We start from the raw sequence: 8,186 nt of genomic DNA, 5'->3' as shown, positions 1-8,186 counted from the left end.
GAAATTCGGTATCCTACAGCAATACCACCATTGACACAATTCCTTGCTGTGTTACATTTTTTGGCAACAGGGTCTTACCAGCATGTGGTTGGAGACCTGGTTGGCATGTCGCAGGGCCAGTTCAGTAAGGTCCTGCGGCGTGTCTGCCAGGCTTTCCTCAAGCGTGTGAAGCAATTTATTGCTATGCCTTTGGATGTTGGTGCCCTAGATGTGGTGAAGCGGCAATTTGCGGAAGGTGGTAGTCGCTTCCCACATGTTATTGGGGTTGTGGATGGCACACATGTAGCTATTCAGCCACCAAAACATAATGAAGAAATTTATAGAAACAGGAAACTGTTTCATTCTCTGAATGTAATGGTTGTTTGTGGGCCATCCCTCCAGATCCTTTCCCTGAACACAAAGTTTACTGGAAGTTCCCATGATGCGTATGTCATTAGACAATCAGGGATATGGCACAGATTAAGATCAAGTCAACGAGCAGACATGTGGTTATTGGGTGAGTTGTTGCACATATTTTGTTCAAAATTTTGTATATTTTTCCAAATTGACTATTTCTATTTTTTTTTTTTCCTCAAACAGGAGACCGTGGATATCCTTGCACCCCCTGGCTCATGACTCCTTACCGTAATCCCAGGCCAGGACCACAGACGGCATTTAACTCCGCGCTTACTGCCACTAGGCAGCTGGTGGAGCGCACAATTGGGGTCCTTAAAGGGCGGTTTCGTGTGCTCCACCGCACTGGTGGCGACATCATGTATTCGCCGGAGATGGCAAGTAAAATAGTGGTCCTGTGCGCTATACTCCACAATATCGCGGTAAGGAGTAGCGTAGAGCTTCCTCAGACAGAGGAATTGCCTGATGAGGAGCCAGGGGTTGTCCGACACTTCGGTGGGGGGAGTGTTACAAGGAGGGGGAGCCAAGTCAGGGCAAGCATTGTTGCTGAATTTTTCAGGTATAGTGTTTTTTTTTACTCTATTGTTACCAAAATAAAAGCACAGTATGCATCATTTTTTATTTAAATGTAGAAATTGTGTTTGCTATTGTAAGGTCATTGTGTAATGCTTTTTGTGTGTTTGAATCTGTTTTTTTTTTAATCTTCAAAAAACAATAACACGTTAAGCTGACAATTTAATTTTGTGTAAAACAATACTGTGATGTTGCTAAATAGTGTCCTTATTTTTTTTACTATTCTAACATCATGATTATTTAAACAAAAACACAAACAAATGAAACTGAATGTTGCCCACTTTGTGAATGTCCAGCTGAAAGACCACACAAACTGAGGTGAGTACTCAGATATGTTTATAAATTGATCTAAAACTGTGTGTGTGTCTGTGTCTGTGTTTTTTTGTTTTAAATTTTTTGGTTGTGTTTTGCTTAAAATTTGCTTATGCGAATGCGTAGTTCCGCTCGTGCGAAATAACACTCTGCTCTTCACAGCATTGCAAAGATCAATAAAGTTATTATAAATGACATATGACAGCATAGATTGTGGACCAATCACATGCTAACAGACACTATAAATATATGCCCAAATAAGGAAAACGCCATTGCCATGATGCGTGCGGCACCTTTCACCAGGCGGGAGCTCCGCGTCCTGGTTGCGGTGATGGACCGCCGCATAGGCCGCGTTGGGCGATTCATCCCCAATCGTGTTAAGCGCGAGGCCTACGCGGAGGTCCGTCGCCTGCTGCGGTCTCACGTCCGCAGCAGGCGGACCATCATCCAGTTAGAGCGGAGATGGAGTGATCTCCGAAGGAGGACTCCAGAGCTGTTGGCGGAGATCCGCCAGCAAATCCGCACTATGCATGCACGCAGTAAGTAACATTACATAAGATTATTAGCATAAATAGTGCAAATTTTCACTAAGTGGTAGGCTAATTGCAACACTGAGTGAACATTTTGAAAAAATAGGACAGTGTGTGTGGTTAGGGCAAACATTACTGACTGTAGCAAAGTGTCCCTAAACAAGTGCATGTTTTACATAATTAGTAACCAGGCAGGAAACTGTACCAAAAAACTTGATCAGTGCTGTCTATATAATAAGGTAGCTTGAATAGTGATCTGGTGATGTTGGCTAGACAAATCAATATGTCTCAATGGAATAGATACAGGAATGACCGACAAATTTTTTTTATTTCATAATTTTGTTTGCAGTGGGCAACATGAAGAGGTTTGAATAATTTTTTATTTAAAATTAAAAAAAAAACTTTCTTTTACATGGAACCGAACAGTGAAAATTACAATTGATTAGTATGTAATTTAACATGCAAATTTAATTATATTTTAACAATCATTCTAGGACGACCACAACGGCAAGCACCACATGATGCACCAGCTCAGCACCCTTCCCCTTCTCACTCCCCCTCCACTTCCCAGTCCCCCTCCCCTTCTCACTCCCCCTCCCCTTCTCACTCCCCCTCCCCTTCTCACTCCCCCTCAGCTTCCCAATCCCCCTCAGCTTCCCAATCACCCTCAGCTTCACAATCCACCTCAGCTTCCCAGGCCCCCTCAGCTTCCCAGGCCCACTCCACTTTCCACTCCCCTTCTCAGCCAACCTCTCCTTCTCTTTCTGTGACCCCTTCTCCTCCTTCCCATACCCCTTCTCCTTCTACTTCCAACTCACCTTCTCAGCCCCCCTCACCCTCTATTGGCCTAACATTTTCACCGCCCCCCTCGCCCTCTCAATCAGACCCACCCTCTGAAATTACATCCCCAATCCAACCTCCTTCCCCCATCCAGCCTCCTTCCCCCATCAAGCCTCCTTCCCCCATCCAGCCTCCTTCCCCCATCCAGCCTCCTTCCCCAATCCCTCCTCCTTCCCCCATCCAGCCGCCTTCCCCCATCCAGCCGCCATCCCCACCCAGTGAATGGGCAGAGGAAGCCCCTGAAGACAGTTCAGGGAGTCTTCATGTTGCCGAGGAAAGTAAGTGTTTTAACATTTTGTTAAAAATGATTACCTACTTACACTTACAATGACAAAACATGCAGTGTTGTACTGTTGGAATTCTTGTACCAAGGAAAATTAATTGTGTTTTTCTTCATGGTGTACATGTTGCATTTACATTTATTTGAGTGTCATTATATGTCCAGTGTTTATGTGTGCCATGTTTTGTGTGTCCACTCTAGGTCGACACTCATTAGGTCAACAGGGTTGGCAGGACAACAGGGTTTATATGTGTTAGGTTTTCTGGGAAACAGTTAGACCTGAGTGGAGTTTAGTATGTTGTTGTTCTTTTACACTTGTGCCTGTGTATTCTTAATATTTACACTTACAAATCACATGCTTCACTTTGTTAGGCAGCCTAACGACCCAATGATTTGTGGTGTGAAAGTTACACTCACAAAATGATTATTGGATAAAGTCAAACCTGTTTGACCTTATTTAGTAAGGGCAGCTTTCATGGAGTGTGGGCATGCTAGGATATGTTGTCCTTCTGAAGATGTTGATATGCAGTGTGATGATGCAGGACCAACACCCTAAAAAATAAAATAAAATAAAAAACCAAATGGGAATGAATGCCAACATGGTGTAACATTGACGAAGATGGTAGTTATCTTTAACATGGGATGTCGGCCATAGCAACCAATAAGATTATACTTTAAAAATTGGGAACCACTTCTACAATATAATATTCAGATTTTTGCTTGTTTGCTATGGGCAACGTTCCATCTTAAATATAACTCACATAGTAGTAAATGTAACCCATGGTCTGGAACACTTTAAAATCTTAAAAAAAGGCTGAGCAGGCTTGTGTGTTGTTCTGCTAATGATTGTACCATAAAACAGGCAGGATGTAGTAACTTTGCCATTAAAGCAGGCCTGTCCAAACTGCGGCCCTCCAACTGTTGAGAAACTACACATCCCAGCATGCCCTGACACAGCTTTGGCATTCCCTGACCACAAAACTGTGTCAAGGCATGCTGGTATATGTAGTTTCACAACAGCTGGAGTCCAGCAGTTTGGACATGCCTGCATTTAAGTGTGCTTTGCGCCTTGCTTGGATAATAAGTAATGTAATTAAGTTATTAATGTTTGTGTTGCATCTTAATTTCAGATGTTGCAGTTGGAGATCCTACAAGTTTTGGAGGCATTCTTTACACCATGCGCCAACACCTGCAAGGATTAATGCATTGTGTTGATAATTTGCAAAAATTTGCATGATTTTGTTTATTTTATGAAAAAAAAAACTGATTTATTTTAAAAAATAAAATAAAAAAAGTTGATTAAAGTTAACCGGGTGTTGTGTTTATTAATGCAAAAAAGGATCAGCTGATTGGCAGGCAGAAATTGTTTGCAAAAAACATTACACACATCTTACGTTAGATTATTAACAAAAAAAACAGGAGATTATTGTGTTAAGAAACATGTAAACACCTTCATTCACAAACAACACCTTTAAAAACAAACAAAGGGAAAAAAAAAAAAATTATACACTTTTACATGTTGATGGGCAATTATGGCAACAAAGTGTTAATCTGGTTTTTTTTGCAGACTTAATTGTCTAGGAACATTATCAATCATTACACTAATTGGATTCGTTATTGAAAAGGGCTTGTTGACTTTAAAAGGAATGGTGTAATTTCACTTAATAGCTTTAAAAAAACATTTTTGTGCGTTTTTCCTTAAAAGTGTGCACTTTTACGGTAAAATGTGTAAATCTACTAAAACTTAGTATTTTTACGATTAAGTATGTGTTATTGCGATGGATTCGCAATGCTGCGATGGTTTCGCATTACTGCGATGTCATTTGGCGTACGCCCACTTTGTGTAATACTGCGTACGAATGTGCAAAAATACGTTGGGGGCGGAGGTTCGCATATTTACTACATTAACGCAACTTTGCGAATATGTTGTGCGACCAAAAAACTTAGCGATCAACTCGGAATGAGGGCCGATATACAATTATGTTTGAGGATAAAGTTAACATAGCTAACAGTTTACTTCTACTAGATAAGTGCACAATGACTATAACCATCCACAATTAAAATCTGAATATCCATGATGGATCTATTGCAAATATACTTTAGGTATCGATTATCACTTGTAGAGTCAAATACGCTATTAATGTAATGTATGTTACTAGTAGAGATCAGTGGGTCTTGTTCTCTGAGAACCGGAACCCACCCGAACTTAGCCATCCGGGCCAGGATCTGAGTCTGGCTCGGGTTTTCCCACCTGACTTGGATCCCAAAACGAGGCAAAATGTCATCCTCCCGCTGTCGGATTCTCGCGGGTTTTGGATTCTGTAAACGTCTCTGGTGATCGGCACCATTTCAGTCTGGCGGTGGAGGTTGTAGTGAACGGACGTGTAATTGCAGTGTCCATCCAGGGGTGCTCCAGTGCTGCTCTGTTTTTCCTGGCGCTGCTAAAGCGGTACCTTTGTCCACCAGGGGTGCTGTGTTCCATCAAGGGGCTAGGACTGCTGTGTTCAGGGGTACTCTCTCCGGGGCTGCTGTATAATCAGTGTACAGACACAGTGTACTATAATACACGTATTGTGATTAACACTGTAGGTGGTCCCTGCTTTATTGAAAAGGGGTCCTCTGCCAATCTAGGGACTCTCTGCACTAGTTAACTAACATACCATTTAAAAAATAAATAAATATATATATATATATATATATTTTGTTGGTGCTAAACCCCAGTGTATTTATTTATACTAATATTTTTCAGTGACACAGCAGTGTAATCAGTCACACACGGATTGTGACACTGTAGGTGGTGCATGCTTTGTTGTACATATAGGGTTCCCTGCCATTCTAGGAGTGCGCTGCACCGGTTATAGCTTAATATATTATTTTTAAAAAAAAAAATATATATATATATATAGGGGAAAAAGTTTCTCATGGGAGCTGAACCACCTCAAATATCACATATAAATGTATTTATTCTGAAAATTTGATAGTAAATACTGCAATATTACATAAAAACATCAGTAAAACAAATGAATAAGAATTCTTAATTGAGATCTTATACATCAAGTGAACAATGATATATAGATTTATAATCATCTGGCGAGTTTTGTTTGATGATATCTACACTTGAATAGGATATCAATTCTTCCACCAGAAAGTTCAGATGTATGCTCAAATTCACAAACACGTAAAAACACAACGCGTTTCGTCCATATAGGACTTCATCAGGGGTTGTGATCAAAAAGTCAATATTTGCACATTTCAATGTCCCATCCAGCCAATGCCGTGGGCATGAACAGTATTCTCAAAGGTAGAATATATTACAATATTCGTGCGTACCCAATAAAGTTCACCAATATACAATAAAAGAGTAAGATTGCTGTGACAATGACCTTTTTAGTATATCGATATCAACTCCAACTTTGAGTGAGAGCAATAAGATAAGCTCATAAATAGGCCAACTATATTCCCTTAGTAATACCTCAGGATTCACTCCACAGCTATAACCTGAGGTATTACTAAGGGAATATAGTGTGTGGGTGGTCTGCCAGCCATCTGTACACTTGCTGCAGGTACTGAAATCAAAGCTGGGCAGGCAAATACAAATGCTTGCCCAGCTCTAACATCAAGATGACACATAAGCGGCTGATCGGTAAGTTTATATGTTTACCTGGATCATCTGCTCAGTTGGCGCGGCGGCATGTTGGCTGACATGACGGCCCAGTGTGTACCCAGATTTATCTACAGTATAAACTAAAATGTGTCCTCATCTCCTTACTGAACTGTCAGAGCTTCCTATTGAGCTGCTGATGGTTGTAGATACACACATCTTCAAATGCATTGGGGGAAGACCCCGAATTCCATGGCCTGAACAAGTTGCAAACTAGTGCAACCTAGCCTGCAACCATCACAATATATACAGTATGTTTACATATATAATATATGTTTCTTATGTTTCCGTGAAAAAAAGCCATATACTGTATACATATATGATATGTTCTTGTGGAAAAAGTCCAGGGGCAAAATTTACTAAAGTTCAATTTGGATTTTCTAGGGATTTGGCAATCAATTTCTATTCAATTTCTATTGAAGAGATTTACTAAAGGCAAAATTGAATGTCAAATTGATTCTAAAACCAAATAAAACTCAAATCCCACTCAAAATCAAATTTCTGAAAAAGATTGATGTTTTCCCATGGTTGACTATAATATCCCCTCATTTACTAAACCTCGATTTGAAATCAAACTTCAAATCCCCAAATGAATTGAATCATTTTAGACATTCAATTTGTGCTTCTAAACACCCATCACGATCTGGAGAATATATCTGGACAAAATGTAACGGAGAACTGGGTACTAGGAGGTGATGAGTGATATGTTTAGAAGAAGTTAGTCTTCTGGACAATAACCCCAGTCACCCAGCAGTAAGATCCATAGAGTGCACCAGCAGGTCTTCATGCCTATAAGAGCCACTCTTCCCTTAATACTGGTACTGGGGTGCTCACCAGTACTTATGTCACTGGCGACAGTATGGGCTTACTACCAGAATGACCAAAGCTATCTTTCAGTAGAAAAATAGAAAAAGAAAGAGAGAAAACAGTGGTGGATCTGAGGGTTGGATAATAACACTGTGGTTATGAATGTTAGCAGCAAGGGTGGGGTTCAAGGTGTATAATGTAAATGGACTGTGATGAGAGGTAATGAGATGGTAATGTAATAGCAGCAAAGAGGCAAAGATACAAAAAGACAAAAGACAAAATACATGTGGAAACACCTCACTGAACCTGATATCAAGGCTGACTGGATCCAGACAGGGCTTAACTAGGCAGAATTTCTGAATGCAGTAGTTTACAGGGCTGGCAGTCTCACAACAGGTAGCAGGAACTATAACTAGCAGATTGGGAGTGACCAGGAAGGGAATATATAGTGCAGCTGCTCCAATTAGCCCCCAGGAACCCTAAGAGGATATAATTATAGAAAAGGATCTGCAGCTGCGCTGATGCACATCCACAGAGATTGCAGACAAAGATCCTAGTTGCCCAGCAACCAGGAACATCGCCTGCATCCAGCGTCCCGATTGATAGGTGCTCAGTGGCTCTCAGTCCCCCCTGTGGTAGTGTTGCTAGGCACAGGGCGGGACCTGGAAGATCCGGTGGTCAGAGGAGGTGTAGCATCTCGCTCGCCTGGCAACGGCATGGACCTGCATCCTCCATGAGCCGCACCGCGGCTCCTAACAACCCCATTCTATTGGTAGCAACTTGATTGTGA

The 8,186-nt window shown here is 41.2% G+C and overlaps 1 long non-coding RNA gene across 1 annotated transcript; it reads left to right on the top strand.

Annotated features, from left to right (window-relative positions):
- The first annotated feature begins 719 nt into the window (after positions 1-719).
- Positions 720-4,174, top strand: LOC134943642 (uncharacterized). The gene is made up of 4 exons (XR_010181652.1): positions 720-952; positions 1,263-1,284; positions 2,303-2,926; positions 4,059-4,174. It is a non-coding gene; the product is annotated as an uncharacterized LOC134943642 (long non-coding RNA).
- The last annotated feature ends 4,012 nt before the right edge of the window (positions 4,175-8,186 follow it).

Source organism: Pseudophryne corroboree, chromosome 7, assembly GCF_028390025.1.
Source record: "Pseudophryne corroboree isolate aPseCor3 chromosome 7, aPseCor3.hap2, whole genome shotgun sequence".
In the NCBI taxonomy this organism is placed as follows: domain Eukaryota; kingdom Metazoa; phylum Chordata; class Amphibia; order Anura; family Myobatrachidae; genus Pseudophryne; species Pseudophryne corroboree.
The sequence above is the reverse complement of the archived record's forward strand: the minus strand, read 5'-3'. Positions and strand labels throughout refer to the sequence as shown.